Below are 22,162 nucleotides of genomic sequence, written 5' to 3' on the forward strand. Positions count from 1 at the left end.
TAGTCATCAACGAAAACGACTCAAAGCAACATGAACTTTTAATCTTGGCAGACTACGACAGGTTTCCACATAATAATATATATATGTACACGCCTGGATGAAAACACAGGGTCTGTCGTATCAGTCCTCGTCAACATATACCAACCTCCCTCAGTTCCTCCACTTCATATTAAAACTCATCAGTAAGAACACCTCCAGTTGAGTCCAAACGGATTATTGATCACTCTGAATATAAAAAAGCATAAGAATCAAGAGAGCAACCTAACCAATATATAAAGAAAACCCTAGTAGCGCGTCACTTTCACCAAAATCTGGATTCACATTTTTTTCTTGATAGCTATCACCAGATCTTCTTGTTCATTCCTCCGTTCCATGAACTCCTATTCTCTGTCCTATCATATATGGGAGATTTATTTTTTCATACTGGACCTGATTCTTTCATCGGATTATTCACATCACCCTTGGCGTTCCCATTGTATCTGCACTTGCGACTGCTTAACGAGGAGCTGAGGGAGGGGCGTGTCTGCACAGAACAGACGGACGTGTCTTTGATATATTAGAGACGGCTTATAGTAAGATGTGTCTCGGATATTATGTCATCAGAGACGGGTACAGTGGCTGTGAGGCTGTGGACTAATATTTTAGAGACGGATATCTATGTCACCCGTCTGTACTGCTTTATCTGTGACGCTGGCTGACTTACGATCCTTTGTTCATTTTTGGCCTAGTGGAGCTTAATTTATGTGACGGTCTAGTCACCTAGATGTGTAATGCCAAATTTAGTTGGTTGGTATTTTGGCTCCTTGCAAAGTGCGTCGATTGACGATTATTATCATACACTTGATTACTTTATTACACTAATGGTTCTTGGCAGGGTCGTCGTGTGTACACCAGGACCCTTGCATTCATGTGCACTGACGCGTGTTGGGTATATAGCACTGAGCTCATGCCTTCGCTATATACCCTGCTGCAAGAACATGAACATATATATGGCCATATGCACACGTACGCATAAAAGATCAAAACTTCCGCTCTCATTATGTAGTATGAGTTATTATGGCAGCTTTGATCTTTTCACTGGAAAATTCTTCCCTTTCAGCTCAAGACTGAACTGTCATGTTGCACTGAAAATTCGCATATTTCTAGACTCATTGAGAACCGATCACATCGGATAAGACAACACAGAAACTGCACATTATCTGTCCGTTCAACATCGGTTAATCAAATTAGTAGGTACCGCACAGATGTTTGTCAAAGAGCGAGCGGTTTACCGGCCTCTGGGGATTTTTCTGCAACGATATTTACTTCATCTGGAGAATTTTATTCAGATTTGCTATCTCAACCGGTTATTTTCTTGTCCTCTAGCAACCGGATTTCGTCCGATCTGCCGCCCGACACATGTGCGCCCCGCTTCCTACGTCGCACAGCTCCCCACTCCGAGCTCCTTCTTCGCTTCCTCTGCTGCGGCCACCTCCCTAGGCTTCCACCGCCGCCGCCCCGGCGCAGGCGCAGGCTTCCTTCTTTGCTCTCTGCTTCCTCTTCCTTGTGCCGCTCGAAGATGAGATCTGCTCTCTGTACTTCTTTGCTCTCTGTTCTTCCATTTGTATTTGTGAACATGAAGACCTTTGTGAACAATTTGACATATATTTCTCTGATGCCTAGAATCCATAGAAATAATTTATAAATTTGTTTGAAAAAATTAGCATATATTTGTGTTATTCCCAAATTACATCACTATGTCCAATAAATTACATTGAAAAAATCATTGTAAATATAGTAATAAGGCGGTATAAATATAGCTATAAGACAGTGTGAGTGCATGGGAAAAATCCGGTTGTTAGGAGGAGCTAAAACAACCAGTTATTGGCTGGACAGATTCTTTTTTAATTGGTAAAGTTTATTTGGTTTCCTCGGCACAATCCGATTCATTTCTTTCGGGGCTGACATGGCGCCACATATGACGGCTGATTTGGCGCCATGTATCCGGTATTAGACAATTTGGGGTATAGTATATCTGGTTTTGTAATTCAGGAGGGAAAAATCGAACAAGGTCAATATATAGTTGAGGAGGTGAGATGGTGTGGGGGATACGACCCCGGATACCCGCGGCAGACCACATGGGCTACGCCTCCAGGGGCGGCCCAGCCCACGAGAAGAAGCCTTGCGGGGCACGATTCTGCTCGGCGCCTCCCGCAAGACATGGGGAGGATATCCTGAAGATGTTACGAGATCTGTTAGGATACGTACGATCACATGGTTCTTGTAATCTGTTATTACTTTCCGGTTATCTCTCAGATCTAACAGACTTGTAACCCTGCCCCCGGACTATATAAGGCGGGCAGGGACCCCCTACGAAATTACGGCAAATCATACGATAGCTAATACAAACCAACAGACCACAGGAGTAAGGTATTACGTCATACTGACGGCCTGAACCTGTATAACTCGTGTGTCTCTGTTGCCTTCTTGTTCTTGATTACATGCTCCTCTGCCGATCAATCTACCTTCGTGGGATACCCCTCGGAGGACTGCCGATGATATTCTGTCGACAGTTGGTGCGCCAGGTAGGGGTGTGCGTGCTGTTTCCTTGTCGAACAAGATGGCTTTTTTCGCAGGCTCTTCGTCCCTCCCGCAGCCCGGCCAGATCTTCACGGTCGGATCCATCACGTGGGTCATCAACGCCGACGGAGTCGGAGAGCTCCTCGAGCCGGTGCAGATCCGTTCTGCGCCGACCACCCTCGCACCTGCGACTGCAGATCCAATCTCGAAACCACTTTCGGGGGTTGTCTTCATCAGCTACTCGTCGCTCGCTTCCTCGCTACTAGAGGAGGCATGTCAACAATGACGATCTGATCGAGTCCATCGATCGAGTCGGCCTGAAACTCGTCGATTGCCTCTCCATTGCCGAGTCGGCTCTGGACACCCTCGTTCAGCACCGACCACCTTCCGATCCCGATCTATCGGTGCTCAGTGCTCGACAAGCTTTGGGGCTCGCCGCCCTGCCCTTTGGGCTCGCCAACGCCGCCGCTACATATCAAGATGCCCTGAGGGGCAAATTCACCGACCAGATCACCGACCATCTCCCACCGACCGTCAACATGCTGCACGCCAGACGGGGTCCCGGAATGTCCCTCCAAACCATCCTGGAGGAAAATCCGGACTCCGAGTCCCAAGGCTCCACGGAGACCCTCGCCGAGACCTTCACCGAACAACCCCCTCTCCTGCCTTTCCGGGGTGGCGCAATCTTCAACGTCAGCATCGACAGCCCCCCTCGGAACGGCGAAACAGATGAAGAACGTGCCGCCCGTGAAAATAGGAACGTCAACCGCGTGCAACGCCATGATAACGAGCGCGCCCTTGCGATGGCCGAGGCCGCTCTTGATAACCAGTTCGACTCGCAAGGAAGGCCCCTCCATCGCAACCTCGACGAAGAATTCCTCCGCGTTGACGGCCACGACGTCTTCAAGACTCTGAGCGCCAATCTGGCGATGGCCGTCAACGAGCTTGCATGCCTCCCGCAGACGCCCGAGCTCGCCAAGGTCGCCGCTATGCTTAAAGCGGCACACTGTCAAGTTAATGACATCCGAGAAGATCAGAGACCTTCGTGCTCCACAAGCGCGATTCGCCAATCAGCCGTTCCTAGATCCAATCGCCGCCCCAGTCAAAGCCGTTTCGCCAACCAGTCACTACCTCCCCAGGGGGGAGCTGGAGGCCACCACGCCGAGCATCACCGCCAGCACGACCAAGAGGTCGAACAGGACGCCCGAGTGCACCTCAGCAACCTCCGGGATGCACGACGGCCTATCGATCAACGTCGCTTCGGGCGCCATGAAGATGAAGTACGACGCCGCCAGGAGTACGAGCGAGAGTACGGTAATCCGAACTCGGCTCTGGAGCCGATCATTGCCGACAACACTGCTGATATCGGCGCCGACAACCCGGAAGGGCCCCCAGCGTTCACCAGGGCGCTCCGAACACTCCAGTGGCCCCGTGGTTTCAAAATCACCGGGGTCGAGCCTTATGAAGGAAGGATGAACCCAACTCAGTGGCTGCAGGCTTATGCCACCTCCGTCCACGCCGTCAGAGGAGACACCAACGTCATGGCAAATTATCTCCCCGTCATGCTCACGCCAGCCGCCATGAGCTGGTTCACAACCCTTGCCCCGGACTCCATCGGATCTTGGGAAGAGCTGAAGAAAGTCTTCACCGACAACTACATGGCTACATGCAGGCGGCCGGGCACCAAGCACGATCTCAACCGCATCACCCAAAAGCCGTCCGAACTACTCTGCAGCTACATCTGACGCTTCTCTAAGATGAGGAATTCTATTCCCAACATCACGGAAGCTGAAGTCATCACCACCTTCGTCCGAGGACTTCATCACCGCAAACTCCGTTCTAAGTTCAACAGAAAGCCACCTACCGACATCGGCGAGATGATCACGACCGCCAACCAGTACGCCGACGCCAAGGAGGTGGAGGTGCGTTTTAATGAAGACACGGGCACTAATCGCCCGCCTCGCCACCACGACGACCGCACCGACGACCGACAGCACAATGACCGCCGCTACAATGACCGCAGTTTCCATCGGGACAGCGGACGTGATCGGCCAGATGGATTCAAATCTGGTCAAAATCGCCGCCGCCGACCAGACCACATTGTTGCCAACGTCAATGAGCCGCGCGCCAAGCGTAACTACAATGAGCAGTACAAGAAGATCCTCGATGGCCCGTGCCCCCTGCACAAGAACGCCAAACACAAGATGAAAGACTGCCTTGGTTTGGCTAAGGAGTTCCAGGACAAAAAGTACGACGACGACAATGGTGGGAACGGAGGACGCCGACCACCTGGGGGTAATAACAATGCCTTCTAGGACCATGATAAGGTGGTCGCCACCATCTTCGGGGGCCTCGCCTCCAACGAGAGCAGAAGGGAATGGAAGCTCGCCGCTCGACGAGTGCTCACCGTCGCTTCAGAGGAAACTACCGCCAACCCCAGCTATCGCCCGTGGTCTGAAATCCCCATCACTTTCAGCAGGGCCGACCAGTGGGCGGACATACCCTACACAGGGCATTTTCCCCTCGTCCTCGATGCGACTGTCCAGAAGGTGCTCTTCAGAAAGGTCCTTGTCGATGGTGGGAGCGCTTTGAATCTACTCTTCGCCGGGGCCCTAAGGGAGCTTGGCCTAGGGACAACAGATCTCATGCCCTCAGACTCCTCCTTCTAGGGCGTGGTACCTGGCAGGGCATCCGGACCGCTTGGGGAGATTACCCTACCAGTACAATTCGGCACGGCAACCAACTACCGAGTGGAGCATATCAACTTCTACGTCATCGACTTCGACACCGCCTACCATGCCATACTGGGGCGTCCGGCTCTGGCCAAGTTCATGGTCGTTCCGCACTACGCGTATTTGGTGTTGAAGATGCCTTCGCCCGCAGGAGTCCTGTCTCTGCGGGCCAACCTCTCCGTCGCCTACGCTTGCGAGACAGAGAGTCTCGCCCTCGCCGAAGCCACCGACCTCTCCATCCAGATGGCTAGCGTGGTCGCCAAAGCCAAGATGGCGTCTGCTGATGACATGGAGATCCCAGAGCCTCCTCGTGCCTCCGCCAAGTCCAAGGAAGTCAAGGAGATCGGCCTCAGCCTCGACGACCCTTCTAAGACGGTGAAAATCGAGGCTCACCTTGACCCCAAATAGGAAAGCGCACTCGTCTCCTTCCTACGTGCCAACGCCGATGTGTTTGCTTAGAAACCGACAGACATGCAGGGGGTACCATGGGAGAAGATCGAGCACTCCTTGAATGTCTCGCTGACTGCTAAACCGATCAAGCAAAAACTTCGCCGATTCGCACTGGACAAAAAGGAGGCCATTAGGGTAGAAATAAAACGGCTCTTAGCTGCCGGATTTATAAAAGAAGTGTATTATCTAGATTGGTTAGCTAATTCTGTTCTTGTTAGGAAAAAGAATAAAGAATGGAGAATGTGTGTTGATTATACTGATCTTAACAAACACTGCTCTAAAGACCCCTTCGGCCTGCCTCGGATAGACGAGGTTGTAGACTCCACCGCCGGCTGCGAGTTGCTCTCCTTTCTTGACTGTTACTCCAGCTATCATCAGATCTCCCTCAAGAAAGAAGACCAGGTCAAAACGTCGTTCATCACACCTTTCGGTGCATACTGCTACACCACTATGTCCTTCGGACTAAAAAACGCTGGAGCAACCTACCAAAGGGCTATCCAGACATGCCTCGACCAACAGATCGGCCGCAACGTCGAAGCCTACATCGACGACGTGGTCGTCAAGACTAAAACCGCCGACCTTGAAGAAACTTTCTCCAACCTGAACAAATACCGATGGAAGCTGAACCCTTCAAAGTGCATCTTTGGAGTTCCATCCGGTATCCTGTTGGGCTACATCGTTAGCACTCGAGGCATCGAACCAAACCCTGACAAGGTCTCCGCCATCACCAACATGAAACAGCCGACATGCATTAAGGATATACAGAAGCTTACAGGCTGCATGGCTTCGTTAAGCCGTTTTATCTCATGCCTCGGTGAAAAAGGGCTACCTTTCTTCAAGCTCCTCAAGGCCTCTGAGCTTTTTTTCTTGGTCAGAAGAGGCAGACACAGCTTTCGAGCAGCTCAAGTTGTTTTTAACAAAACCTCCAATCATGACAGCGCCGCAACCAGATGAAACTCTGCTGATCTACATCGCCGCCACTTCTCGCGTCGTCAGTACAGCTATTGTCATTGAACGCGAGGAAGCTGGACACGCCTACAAGGTGCAACGTCCGGTCTATTTTATCAGCGAGGTATTTAATGAGCCCAAAACTCGTTATCATCAGGTACAAAAACTGTTATATGCAATTTTGATTACCTCACGCAAGCTCCGACATTACTTCGAATACTACAAGATCGCCGTGGTCACCGAGTCCCCTCTGGGGGACAATCTCCGCAATAAAGAGGCCAATGGTCGTATCATCAAGTGGGCAGTTGAGCTCGGCACTTACTCCATTGACTTCAGAAGCAGACCCACCGTTAAGTCACAGGCGCTTGCTGATTTCGTCGCTGAGTGGACCGAGATCCAAGAACCCATTGCCGCCACTTGCTCCGAGCACTGGTTGATGTACTTCGACGGCGCCCTTAACATAAATGGTGCTGGTGTGGGCATTCTGTTCATCACGCCGACCAAGGATAAACTCCGATATGTTCTTCGCATACATTTTCCAGCCTCCAACACCGCCGCGGAATACGAAGCATGTCCCCATGGTCTCCGTATAGCTGTCGAGCTCGGCGTCAAACGCCTCATGGAGTATGGGGATTCCGCGCTGGTTATCAACCAGCACAATAAAGATTGGTCCTGTTCCAGTGAGAAAATGGACGCATACTGTGCCAAAATCAGGAAGCTCGAAGGGAAATTCTACGGTATCGAGTACCACCACGTGGTACAAGATCAAAACCAACCAACCGACCAACTCTCAAAGATAGGATCTTCTCGCGCCGCGGTTCCGCCGGGGGGTTTCGTTCAAGACCTCCTGGCACCATCCATTAAAAAGAGAAGGAAGTTGAAGAAGTACCCCCTGCCGAGCAGTTGGTACTTGCGGTACCTTTGCCGGTCGCCGATTGGAGGGAGCAGTTCATCAAATACCTCACCAGCGACGAAGTACCTGCCGACAAGATCGAAACCGAACATCTAATTCGCCGAAGTAAGCATTACGTGCTGGTAGACGGTAACCTGATGAGGAAAAGTGCCAAGGAAGGGATACTGCAGAAGTGCATCATCCAGGACGATGGTGTGAAGCTACTTTCTGAAATTCACTCTGGTTCCTGTGGCAATCACGCGACTTCGAGAACTCTGGTCGGTAAAGCTTTCCGAGTAGGTTTTTACTGGCCCACGGCCATCTCCGATGTAGAAGATCTCATTCGACGATGTGAGGGTTGCCAGTTTTTTGCCAAGCAAATACATGTACCGGCACAAGAACTGCAGACTATTCCAGCTTCCTGGCCATTCGCATGCTAGGGACTGGATATGATCGGGCCTTTCAAGCCAGCGCCAGGGGATTTCCTGTATGTGTACGTCGCCATTGATAAGTTCTCTAAGTGGATTGAGTACAAACCACTCGTCTCAGCTACTGTAAAGAAAGCAGTCGAGCTCTTTGAAGACATCATACACAGATTCAGTCTCCCGAACAGCATCATCACTGACCTCAGGACCACTTTTACCGGCCATTATTTTTGGGACTTCTATGAAGACCGGTGCATCTCCGTTAAATACGTTTCCATTTCTCATCCTCGAGCTAATGGCCAGGTCGAGCGGGCTAATGGTATGATCCTTGACGCCCTAAAAAAGGCTCTATCAGAAAGAAGGAAAGCATCCGGGCAGATGGCTCAAAGAACTACCAGCTGTGGTCTAGGGACTGCGCACTCAAGCTAGTCGCAGTACCGGCGTATCTCCATATTTTTTGGTCTATAGCTCAGAGGCCATACTTCCAGCGGATATTGCCTTCCGAGCACCTAGAGTAGAAAGTTATGATGAAGAGCAAGTCGCAGCTGTTCGGACAGAAGACGTTGATCGGGCTGAGGAAGAACGTCTGATCAGTTGCGTTCGCACAGCCAAGTATCTCAAAGGTTTGCGAAGGTATTACAACCGCAACATCAAAGGTCGTTCGTTTGCGATCGGCAACCTCGTGTTACGTAGGAAGCAAAAAATTGAAGGGCTTCACAAGCTATCTTCCCCCTAGGAGGGCCCTTACGTTGTCAAAGGTGTTACTCGACCAGGGTCTTACCGCTTATGTGACTTAGATGGAATCGATGTTCCTAACTCCTGGCACATCGAGCACCTTATACGTTTCTATCCCTAAAACAACACAGATATTTATTTTTTACTTTCTGATTAATAAAGTTCTGGTCTCCATAATTTGCCTCCATTTTTTCCTCCATTATAATTTTCACTTACGGTTGACGGGCTATACGCCACTCCATGACAATCTCCAATGCGCTCGCCAAGCACGCCGAAATTGCCGAACACGATTTCTCCAAAAATCGCCGAACACGATTTCGCCAAATCGCCGAACACGATTTCTCCAAAAATCACCGAACACGATTTCTCCAAAAATCGCCGAACACGATGTCTCCAAATCGCCGAACATGATTTCGCCAAATCGCCGAACACGATTTCGCCAAAAATCGCCGAACACGGTTTCTCCAAAAATCGCCGATTATGTTTTCTTCGGATCAGATAAATCTTTCTCCTAATAATGACGATGATTTTTGCACTCCAAATCTCCTAACATAACTCACTGATCGTCGAGCAGCACACGTTTTCTTTTCTGTTTTCTATGGAGAAGACCCTGTCTCCGATCCCTTCCTACACGTGCCTGGGGCTCCGCGCTCTGTGTTATGGTTGGTCGGCTACGGTTCCTTGGTCATGCCTGTTCATCCTACACGTGTCAGAGTCTCTGCGCTCAACGTTATGGACTATGGGCTAGTCAAGGCCTAGATTTCAGACATGAACTAACTGCTTGAGCGCCACTTTAACTACTTTTTCTCGCCAAGTTACTCAAATTGGACGCTGGGCAGCATGTGTTTTGCTCTGCTCTTTATGGAGAACACCAAGGCTCTAATATCCCCCTACACGTGCTATGGGCTCCATGCTCTGCGTATTGGGCGGTAGGCTATGGCTCCTTGGTAATGCTTGTTTTTTCCAACACGTGCATGGGCTCCGCGCTCTGCATTACGGATTACGGGCTAGCTAAGACATAGAGTTTAGTGAAAACTAACTGCTCGAACACTGCTTATATTATGCATAATTGCATCAGGTTGTTAATACAATGATTCTTCATCGCCAAATAAAGCAAGTGGTATAGGCGATAATATCCAAGCAGTTTGTTAAGCTTCGCCAACACCTTCTGTTTCGCGAAACAGGTCTATATCGCCGACAAGCATTTTTGCTGCATCTTCAACATCATCCTCCAGCTTCTGGGTTTCTGCGTCGCTCAGCCCGTCAGCGAACCCACCCCCTATCGACTGGATATCGACAGTCGGGTAGTGGGACCGAACCACCGCAAGGGCATGAGTAGCGGCGGTCATAACGGCGTCGTGGTTGAAGTTTTTGAAATTCTCCCACGCTGCCTTGCATCTCCGGATGATGGTGTCTGACCCTTGCTGCCTGCCGTCAGGATGAGGTGCCGGTTCAATATCGACGCAGTCGAGTACTGGTTTTATTGCGGCGGTTACAGCGTTGAAGTTGCCTTTTTGGACCTTGGCTTCCTGCACCAGCACATCGAACTGTGCCTTGGCTTTATGGCGGTAATCTACAAGCATTACAATGGTTCGTCATGTCAGAAAAGTACTACAATATTATTTCTGATCAGGGGGTATCTACCTTTCAGTTCTTCGGCCAGTTTATTTGCTTGCTCCGACTCTCTCGCTTTATCTTGTCGGATTTGCTCGACGGTCTGGCGTAGTTGGCTAAGTTCTGCATCTTGCTCTGCAAGCAAAACAGTTATCGAAAAAAACAGATGGCCAACTATTGCAAAGTACATTCGCTGATAAAGCATACCGAATTTCTGCTTGGATACATTCTCGAACTGCTCGCACTTCTGATCGAGCTGCTCGGATTTACTTTTGAGCTCTTCGGTTTTCTTGCCCAATTGCTCGGACATATTTTTTAGCTCCTCGAATACAATCGCCAGTTGCTCGGATTTCTTCTTTAGCTGCTCGGATGCAGCCGTTAGTTGCTCGGACAGAACCCGCTTCTGATGTTCCAGGTCCCGCGAGTTAGACTCCGCAAGGTCCCGCTCGTGTTGAGCCCTCTTAATACTCTTTTCCGAAAGATTTAACGCCTTCCGGAGTTTCTTGTTCTCCTTGGCGAGGGGCTCCATCCTCTTCATCAGTTTGTGCCGTTGCTTGGCTGTTTGAGCTATCCCCTGTGGATGAACAATGCTAGTGATAAACTTTGGTCTCCAACAACATGTATCAGTATTTCAGGCGCGGTACTCACCTCGATTTGAGTCATAACTCCAGCAACGGCGGATTTCAACCTCTTTATCTCCCTGGTGGTGTTTTCTTCCTCGACAACTACTACCTCTTCCCTACGTTTTCAGAGAATCCGGATGGACTAGACTTTAGGTTCGGCACGCTCGATCTCCACAACCTCGTCCTCCTCCACCGTCGCTCGAGGCACCATTGGGGGACTCTGTGGTCGGATAGCCGCTCCGACCACTCCTGACGTCGCTGCGGGTGGTGCAAGTTGCTCCTCGACCATCGTCGGAGTTGCCTCCTTAGCCTCCGGCGCATCAATGACAGCTTTAGCTTTCGTTTCCAATGTACCGACGTTTTCAGTCGCAGCCTCGGTCGCTGTCGTCGACGCGCCTGTTGTGTGCGCCAATGATTCACCGCCGTCAGGACCGCTGGCAGCGGGGGCTGACCCGTCCTCTGTTTGTCGAGCACTCGGGGACTCCCGGACGGGAGCAGTCGGCATTGTCCCTACTGAGGATCCGGGCCTCGGTGTTGCCCTACGTAATATCGGCATGTCAGTACCCAAAAGAAATCAAGGAACAATATTATTACTCCAAGACAAATATACTTACGGTTTGGTCTTCTGATTCAATTTCTTGAACCGGCGATGCCTGCCTGATCCCCCAGGCGCTGCTGCTTGGTCTGCCTAATGGGAGGGTTCCTGCTCTTCTACAGCAGGCTGCTGCTCTGCTTGGTGCCCCAGAGCCTCCTCTGTGTGCTGCTCTACGGTTATTCCCCCTTGTTGCTCAGGGACTCCAGTCGTCTGCACCGTCGGGACTTCTGTCGTTGCCTATGCATGACTCTCCCTTGCTTCCTGCTCAGGGACTTCAGCACCCTTCGATGGCTCCTTCGTGCTCGGCGGATGCGCTGTTTGGTTTTCATCGTCGTCAGACCACTCCAGCACTACGGTCCTTCGTGATTGAGCGCTTCGGTCATCACCAAGCGAGATGCCGCCCGATTTGTGTGCAGTGGAGCCTGCGGTTTTTCTCCTTTTTTGGACCGGTTCATCTATCGTTGATCTTTTCCCACAGATCTTCTCCGATACCGGGGATGGACTATCCGACGAGGTGCTCGGCTCCTCCTCTTCAGGCTGTAGCGGCCGCCGGATGTCTACTCCTTTCGGCCAATCGGCTCTCGGCACGCTTGAAAAGTATATTGCCCTATCCTGCGAATGGATCTTTACATAAGTAAGTCAGTCCTTTGCTCGGCAATCGATGCCTGATCAATTCGAAATGAAGTGGTTACCTGAGGAGGTGGATTGGTGCAGTTGAAGGCCTTTGTTCCTTGTGGCCAACTGAATGAGACGTTGGAAGTGAATAGTTCAATGGCTCGGTCTATTACTTCTTTCTTCGACAGCCGGTCTGTGCTTTCTCGGGTATCGTCGTTGTCACCTTTATAGTCGAACGCCGGGTGGGCTCTCTCTTTGCAAGGCTGGATGCGGCGCACTATGAAGCTAGCTGCAACCAGTTCACCCCTAAGCTCCACGCCCTTAATCAAGTCAAGAAGCTCCATTACTTGCTCCATGTCAGCACTGTTGGGTCTCTCCGACCAGCTACTATGGTTCTCCGGGATGTGGTGGACGTCGCATCGAATTATTGGGTGACTTTGTTTGATATAGAACCACCTGGCGTTCCAACCTTTTAGGGAGGTGTTTAGCGGTATGTTGATGTATTCGCTGGCCATCCCATCCCTGAGCTGTAGGTACACGCCGCCGACCACTTTAGAACCGCTGCCCCCTTTCTTCTTCAGACAGAACAAGTGCCTAAAGAGGTTGAAGTGTGGAAGAACACCAAGAAACGCCTCATAGAAATGAATAAAGATCGACACGTGCAGTATGGTGTTGGGGTGCAGATTGCAGAGACTAATCGTCCAAAACTCCATAAGATCCCTCAGAAAGGGGTGGACATGAAACCCTAATCATCGCCAGAAATAATCTTCAAATACTACAGCCTCATCAGTATGAGGTGTTGGAAAGGGCTCACCACTAGCCGGCACCCATCCGGCAGTGAGGTGGTCTGGGAGAACGCCCGCCGCCACCATTCTGTTGAGATCCGCCGCCCCCATCTTTGATGGCACCCACTCCTTGTCGCGGCTGGCTCCGGTGGCCGCCTTCCTCGGCTTTGCGGCTCCCTTTTTCGGCGCCATTCTCTCTGGTTTGGTTCTAGATTGGAGGCGAGTGCTCATGTTGGTACGGAATGTGGAGCGCAGGGATTGCGAAGGAAGGAAACATGGCATATTGACAGAGGTAGGCGGCGAGGTATGCGACGGCGCTGTTATAAAGCACTTTCCCCACCTTTCTTTGCATCTGAGGGTTTTTAGGAAACCGTTCCCGCGATCAGTGCTACTTCGACTTCTCCAACGTGGTTTACTGGGCCGCAACTTGGGCTTTCATGCACCAGCAGCCCACGTCACTCATTTATCGCCGCCAAATAATCGTCGATTTCTCCGCAATTTAATGAGGCTCAGTAACCGTTACTGTACAGCCATTACTCCGATTTTTTCTCCACGGTTTGATTTATCCGATATTTTCGCCTAAACACGGGGACTAGCTACCTGCTCGGCTGGTTTATTACTTTCTGACCCTGGCACCATGTGACTACGTCACCTACTGTCAGGCTCGGGGACTAAGTGGGCACACTTTACCTTACGGTGAATGTGTTTGTTCTAATCTCAAGGCTACGCTCGGGGACTGGCTACCTGCTCGGCTGGTTTATTACTTTCTAACCCTGGCACCACGTGACTACGTCACCTACTGTTAGGCTCGGGGACTAAGTGGGCACACTTCACCTTGCGGTGAATGTGTTTGTTCTAATCTCGAGGCTACGCTCGGGGACTGGCTACCTGCTCGGCTGGTTTACTACTTTCTGACCCTGGCACCACATGACTACGTCACCTACTATCAGGCTCGGGGACTAAGTGGGCACACTTCACCTTGCGGTGAATGTGTTTGTTTTTTCTGAAAGACTCCGTGCCTCTAAAAGCTAAAGAAGTTTATCTTTTCCCTCGTGATCGGACTCTAATTGGGCACACTTAGTTTTACTGCGTAGAAATTTTTAATTATGGACTTGAGCTCCTTACACCCTTATGTCAAGCCATGCTCAGAACACTCTGCTCGGCGATGTTGCACGCTGCTCGGCAGCTGCTCACAACTGCTCGGCAGTTCGTTATGGTGGTCGGACCATTATTTGGACAGCTCGGTTTTGGTTCGCACCTGCTCGGAAAGGCTCAAGACGGCGTTGCACAACGGGTATAAGGCGCTCGGGGACTAGCTGTGGGGGATACGACCCTGGATACCCGTGGCAGACCACATGGGCTACGCCTCCAGGGGCGGCCCAGCCCACGAGAAGAAGCCTTGTGGGGCACGATACTGCTCGGCGCCTCCCGCAAGACATGGGGAGGATATCCTGAAGATGTTACGAGATCTGTTAGGATACGTACGATCCCATGATTCTTGTAATCTGTTATTACTTTCCGGTTATCTCTCAGATCTAACCGACTTGTAACCCTGTCCCCCCGGACTATATAAGGCGGGCAGGGACCCCCTACGAAATCACGGCAAATCATACGATAGCTAATACAAACCAACAGACCACAGGAGTAAGGTATTACGTCGTACTGACGGCCTGAACCTGTATAACTCGTGTGTCTCTGTTGCCTTCTTGTTCTTGATTATACGCTCGTCTGCCGATCAATCGACTGCCGACGATATTCTGATGGGCTTTTTCCTATGCCGTATTGGCCTCTTTTTTATCTCATATGTGAAGGAAATAGAATGTACGGTGAGGTAATGGCCGGGACCTTTTCACTGTGTCAGGTGGAAAAAGGGTATTGGGCTGTCCAGAAAGGCAGATGAGCTAGTACTGTAAATTGAATCACAGCTACCAATAGTGACAGATCGGAGGTGGAACTGGATGGATGTTGCACAAAAAACACACCAACAGAGGCGGACGGTACGCTCTTTCATTTGCTAACCATCAACCTCCAAAACAACCGGATTCTGGGCCCTTGGAGGTGGACTCGAACTTGACGGCTCCCAACGGACCGACGCCAACTGAAAGCGCTGGGCCAAGTCCATCCACTTCGCGCTCGGCGACTCCATCTGTGAGCAACCAACCCCATCCACCGCCGCCGCCGTCTCCGCCGCCTCACTCACTCGCTCGCGCTCGCAGGGATTCCTGTACCCGCCGAGCCAGCACTCGGTGCTGCAGGTCACGCCGGAGGCCTTCGCATCCTGCGACCTGAGCACCACCGCCTGCTCTCTCTCATCTCCTCCGCCTCCTACGCCAACTCCACGTGCTGCGAGGCCGCCTCCACGGGCTGCGACAACGGCGGGAAGGAGGAGATGGGCACGACCGAGGACGCCGCGGCGATGGTGAGCGGCGGCGCTGTGGAGACCGTCAGTTTTTTTTTTGAAATTTGTGAAGCATTTGACATAGTTGACATGTATTTCTCTTGTATCTGGAATCCATAAAAATAATTTATAAATTTGAAATATATTTATCTGAGATCTGTAATTATCCTTGAATTATATCACCGTATTCAATAAATTACATTAAAGAAGTCATCGTAAATATAATAATAACACGGTGTAAATATAGCTATAAGACATTATAAGTGCATAGATAAAATCTAGTTGTTGGGTAGACAAACTCATAAAAAATTGAGTCTCTTTTCTCATAACACGTGAGGTCCGATGGTACGATGGGTAACTAGTAGAAGGTAGCAAGTGGATTGTAGAATTCTGAAAATTTGAGGTGGTAGACTGTAGAAGCCATGAAAAGATGTCGTCGGCTCGGCTGATTTTTCTTTTTCTTCCCCCCACCGGGGCGGGTACCAGCGCAGCGCTCGCTGCTAACTGGTTGCAGGCTCAGCTCATCGGCCCGCCTCTCTGCGTCTGTGCTGCTGCTGGCTGGACACGCCTATGCATTGGTCAATCGCTGCATAATCTCGAGGCATCATGTCATCATACACTGGCCATCCTCCTGCCAACTGCCATCGCCAAGTATTGTAAACACTGCTCGTATACAAGTGCGGTGGAGCAGGAGTGCGAGCAGCATCAGCAGGCGGGAGAATCTGTCGGATCGGAACTAACGATCGAAACAGTGACGCTGCAACCGCCGCCAGGCACCAGCCAGCTAGCTAGCTACCCGAGCGACCTGACGAGCGAGCCACACCACAGGTTCGCTCATCGGTCGCTGCTTCACTCATCCACACCCGCCCGGTGGCCGCGCTCTCTCTCTCGTCTCATCGTCTGGGTCTGGCGCAGCTAGCATGTCGTCATGTCGATCTGCGATTGTGAGTGCTGGCACTGGCGCTGTCTATCCTCGTCGCCTCAGCTCAGTAGAAAAGCTATGTATGGCCCTGCGCTCTCCGGCTCTCCCTCTCCCTCTCCCTCTCCCTGGCGCAAAGGTGCGTGCGTCGTCGCTGCCGACGCTGCCTGCGCTGCGTCTCCTTCGCTTCCTTCTCCTTCCTCGTCGGCGCTGCTACTTGCGTTTGGCGCCTTTGTCTTTACTGGTACTTTACACCGTCTCCGCCTTTCGATTCTGAGCTGAGCTTTTCGTCTCCAGTCTAGCGTAACGTGAAGCAAGCCATCCATCGGAGTACACATAAACATGGCGCATGATGAGCCAGCTGGCCTAGCGTACGCGGACTACTTCGCGGCGGCGACGCTCGTGCCGGAGGTGGACGCCGTCGGCGGGGCCGGGGAGGAGGGTCTTCATCCTCTACGGCGTGCACCATCAGCACGGGGTGGAGATGTTCGGGGCCAGCAGGGGCCACATGCCGCCGGCCGCGATGATGGCGGGCCCCGCTGCCTCTGCGGCTCACGGCAAGGCCGCGCTCGGTCTCGGCGACGTCGACGTCGCTTCTCCCGATGGCGGGCACGACTTCGGCGACCACCATCGGCAGGGTCATCTCCAGGCGCCGCTGTCGCTGTCGCTCCACGGGACCGCCGCCGACGCCGCGTCGCTGGCGCTGCACCACCACCACCAGCTCGCCGGCGGCGTGCCACGGCAGCGCCAGCCGGCGGCGGCGTGGCCAGGCCCACAGCAGCAGCAGCAGCAGCAGCAGGGCGCGTGGCACCTGCGCGGCTCCAGGTTCCTGCGCCCGACGCAGCAGCTCCTGCAAGAGTTCTGCACCCTTCCCGTGGACTCCACCGGCACAGCTGCTGCTTCCAAGCTACCCACGAAGCCAGCGAGCGGGGACGGCGTCGGCTCCTCGTCCTCGGCGGCCCCGTCGGCGCAGATCCAGGCCATGAATGCGTCCGAGCTGCAGAGGCTCAAGGCCAAGCTCTACGCCATGCTCCAAGAGGTCCTCCTCTCTGATCGCTCATCACTCTCCACGCCTCATCAAGTGACAATTACCATCACACACGGCACAGGCCACAGGTCCAGCAGCAGGATCAGCTCCCGTCAGGACTCAGGAGCCCTTGCTTGTCCTTGGAAATCTAAAAGGCTGCATGCAAGTGGGAGTTCAGTTACGGCTTGTCTGAAGAGACCTCCTGGCCTCTGGGGCCTTGCCATCTGCTTTTGGAAACCTCCATTCCTTGGCCTGCAGGTGTAGCAGCGCGTCTGTAAAGGGTAACCTGTAGCTCCCGCAGATGAGCAGGGCCACGGCCATCACCATGCATCTGCAGCCCAGATCTCTGCAGAGCTAGCACTGCTCCACTACTACTCTACTCTCCCTCTCTCTCCTAGCTTCAGTCGGTGCCCATCTCCTGTGCTCCATCGTCTTGCTGTTGAGCACCCTGCTTGCTGGGCCACGGCCATGAGCCCATCCCCTCTCACAATCACCCCTGCTTGCTGTTCCTGTATATGCTGCACAGTTGCACAGTGCGATTCATTGGTAGGTGCAGCCAGCCACCCTGGTCGTTTTGCAGACTTGCAGGGTGCATCACTGCACTAGTCAAAGTCATCAAGTACATGAGTACCAGCAGAAAGCTACAGTGTCATCAATCCGGGAAGCTGTTGCAGGCTTGCAGCTACTGTTACATTGCCGTTTGTGATCGAGAGCTTGATTACTTGCATGGCGTCCAATTTGGTTGGTGCTAACTGCTAACTTTTAACGGTGATGCAGGTGGAGAGGAGGTACCGGAGGTACAGGGAGCAGATGAGGGCGGTGGCGGGGTCCTTCGAGGCGGTGGCCGGGGAGCAGGCGGCGGCGGCGTACACGAGGCTGGCGTCGCGGACGATATCCAAGCACTTCCGGAGCCTGAGGGATGGGGTGGCGGCGCAGATGCAGGCGGTGCGCCGGGCGCTCGGCGAGAAGGGCGCGGACGGCGTTCCGGCGGCCGGGATGGCCAAGGGGGAGACCACGCCCAGGCTGCGGGTCATCGACCAGTGCCTAAGGCAGCACAGGGCGTACCAGGCCGGCGTGCTCGAGAGCCAGCCGTGGAGGCCGCAGCGCGGGCTGCCGGAGCGCGCCGTCTCCATCCTCCGGGCCTGGATGTTCGAGCACTTCTTGCACCCGTAATATGATCGTTCCAACTCTTGCTAATTCCATTTCGCTCAGTTAATTACTTAATTTGCACGCTTTTGTGCATAGGATTTGTGCACAGAGGTAGATATCCTCGCGGTCTCTAAACAACTAAGAGAAGTCATACCCAAACAAACTAAGGCTAAGAATCATCCATGTGAATCATCCTACTCCCCAAAATAGTGCTTGTCATTCTTAATTAATACTCCATTCCAAATTATAATGTGTTTTGGCTTTTCTAAAATATATAGTTTTTATATGTATTTAGATATACGCTATATCTAAATACGTAATAAATGTAATGTATCTAGAGAAACCAAAATAAACGTCACCCATGTGAATCATCCTACTTCGATAGACAGTGCTTGTCATTCTTAATACTCTATCCATACCAAATTATAAGGTATTTTGGCTTTTCTAAAATACAAAGTTTTTTGTCAGGCACTTAGATATACATTATGTCTAGATCCATAATAAATGATATGTATCTAGAAAAAAAAACCCAAAATAAACGTCTTATGATTTGGAACAGACTGAGTAATATTTTACCCTGTGTTCTATTACGTGTGGCATATTATTTCTAAGCCATATACATTTTCTTTCCACTGAATATAGTCAAATACTTAAATAAACTTTTTATTGATTTAATACAAATGAATTACTACTCCCGTTCTTTTTCTAGTTGACAACTTGAACATTCTAGTCTCGGATGCATGCCTTTACCATTTTGATTTCTAACCTTTGTTGTTCAAATTTATTAAAAATATAGTTTTTAATGCTTTTCCAATGCATGTATTTATTGTGTCAAATTTATTAGCAACATTTTCTTGTGACAAATAATACTTTTGTGTATTTTTTGTGCAAAAGTTTCTAAAGTTCATTTGCTCGGCATCCATGAATCTTGTATACTTATCCCTCCATCCAAAAATGATGTGCATTTTGATGAGTCAAAAGTTAAATAAAATAGATTTTGACTCTTAATTTATTTTACAATATGTTGTAATTCAATATCATCTCATAGGCACTTTAATTTGAAAAAAAAAATCTATCAATGCAAGTATTATGTTCTACTCGTGTATAATTTGAATAATTGGTGGTTGAAGTTTGTAAAATTTAACCTTTCCCTATATAAAATATGCTTCTCATTCCGGGATGGGGGAGTATTTGAGAATGGATGGAATACCTTATTAGTGATCTATTGCTATACTTCAACACAAAAGGTAATATCATGTGTCAAGAACAGTTCAAGATGTTGTACTTTGTGCTTATATACTCCTATTTAGTTAGCCCCAGCCCACATATATATGCTACTTGCTTAGTTGCAATACTATAATCTTACTATATTAGCATCCCCACAATGAAACAAATTAAATAGGATACCATATTACATGGTTGTGGTGCTTTAATTAGGAGCAGCCCTAATCTCCATGCATGGATAAATCATATTGGGACGCGCGGTACTCCATTTATTTGTGAATACAATAATGTAATGTGCTTAGGTTATCCCTCGGCCTCATCATTGATCAAGAACTGGCTTGCTAAGTATATAGCTACCACTCCAGTTGACAATCAATACGTACAATATTGTTATTCTCCTCCATTACTGTTACAATGTCTGCATCAACTATATACCACACTTGTCTTGTACGAATATTCCATGTAGCATATGTCCATGGACAGTTTACATTAATATGTTTTTTTAGCAAATACATCAATATCTCTAGATATCGTATAACAATATATATGTTACATTACAATGCATGCTCATGGATTCCTTCTTTTTCTTCTTTCCAAACTGCACGCTAGCACATATCATCCTATATATCCTATACGATCGAGATGGAAGACAAACTAATACAGCTGGTGTATCCTCTGATCCAGGTATCCAAGCGACGTGGATAAACACATCCTGGCGCGCCAGACGGGCCTATCACGCAGCCAAGTACGTACGCTTGCTTCTTCTATACCTTGTTTGTCATCAATCAGCTAATCGATCATCAACTCTCCAACAAAGTCCGTACAGATTAATGCTAACCAGTTCCTATCCAACAACTAGATGCCGCTCGGCAGCAGTGACACACCACAATCATTTTGCCTTATTTGCATCGCTAAGCTCACCTGCATTTGCAATGCTGTCCGTGTTCTAATAATGTCCCACTAAACTAAAACTGATGGCACACGCATCGGCCGGCCGGCGCTGTGTGGGTGCCCCATCGATCGGGTACCACGTCGGAGTCGTGCGAGAGGAATGAAAGAGTCTAATCAACCGCTTTCTCTTGCGCGCCCACCGCGTGCGCGGTGCGTGCACTGGCATGCAGGTCTCCAACTGGTTCATCAACGCGAGGGTCAGGCTGTGGAAGCCGATGGTGGAGGAGATGTACTCGGAGGAGATGAAGGACCCGCAGGAGGGCGGCGGCGCCTGCAGCAACGCAAACAACAGCGTGAACACTAGCAGCTACGCCTCCGAGCTAGGGCACGGGGGCGCCAGTGGCGTGGACGGCGGCGGCGAGCGGAAGCCGACGCGGGCGCAGCTGCTGGTCCACGACGCCGGGTCGCTAGCCTCAGTCGTCAGCATCGGAAGCAGCAGCAGGGACCAGCAGCAGATCAGCAGCATCAATTTTGGCATGATGGACCACCTCGACTTCGACGCATACAACGACGACCCCGCCGCGGCCGGCGGGCCAGCTGGCGGGTTCGGTGCCGGTGGTTCCGGCGGCGTGTCGCTCACGCTCGGGCTGCAGCAGCACGCCTACGCTGACCCGCACGGCGGCGTGAACATCGCGTTCGCCGGCGCCACTCCGTCGGCGGCGCACGAGTTCCTGTTCATGTCAGGCGGCGGCGCCGAGCAGCAGATGGTCGCAGTTGGCGCCGTGCACCCGTCCCACGGACACGGTCACCACGGTCAGTTCTCTAGCGGCATGCAAGGAGACGGCGTGGCCTCCTCGCACTACCACCGGGGCCTCAGCGCCGCGACCGGGTTCCAGCTCCTCCACGACCTGGCCGGCTGATCGCATTAGCATGGCAAAGGGACGGAACGCGATGATCAGAGCCGATCGAGTGCTTTAATTTGCTTTGGAGCTTCACGCGGGCCGCTTGACGGGGATGTGCCAACGGCAGCAGCTAGCGGATCTGCGTATGTCATTGGCATGGGCTTACGGCGCTCGCGCAGTTTGTGCGCTTTGGATTTTTGTAGGGTTTAGATTCCTCTCCCTTCAATTCTTGGCAGGGTGTCTCTTTCTATGGGTCTGTTTGGTTGTCTTCCTAAAACTAGCCTGACTTATATTTTAAGCCAGGACAACCTAAGACAGGCTCCAGCAATGCAACCTTAGGTTGTTTGGTTGGTCTTAGCTATGATAGGTTGTTTGGTTGGTCTTGGCTATGATAGGTTGTTTTGTTGGTCTTGGCTATGATTATAGAATCACCTTCATAAGAATGGAGGTGGACTTACCACCACCAGCACCATGTCCAGTGAGCAACGAATCCACACAATCCCCACTGTGGCCACGCCAGTCACCTCCGATGGCTGTCCAGCGTGGGTCTCACATCATCAAGCTTCATGATTCCAACCCACCCCTCCTCGACCGGGCGCCGGGGGTCACGTCGGCCGCTATCCCTGCGCCCTCGCACGACGAGGGCCTCCTCGCGAAGCACCCACGCGCTGCCCCCTCA

At 51.2% G+C, this 22,162-nt stretch overlaps 1 pseudogene; it reads left to right on the top strand.

Annotated features, from left to right (window-relative positions):
• Window positions 1-16,392: 16,392 nt before the first annotated feature.
• Window positions 16,393-21,833, top strand: LOC136528403 (homeobox protein BEL1 homolog; annotated as a pseudogene).
• Window positions 21,834-22,162: the final 329 nt, after the last annotated feature.

Source organism: Miscanthus floridulus, chromosome 2, assembly GCF_019320115.1.
Source record: "Miscanthus floridulus cultivar M001 chromosome 2, ASM1932011v1, whole genome shotgun sequence".
NCBI lineage: Eukaryota > Viridiplantae > Streptophyta > Magnoliopsida > Poales > Poaceae > Miscanthus > Miscanthus floridulus.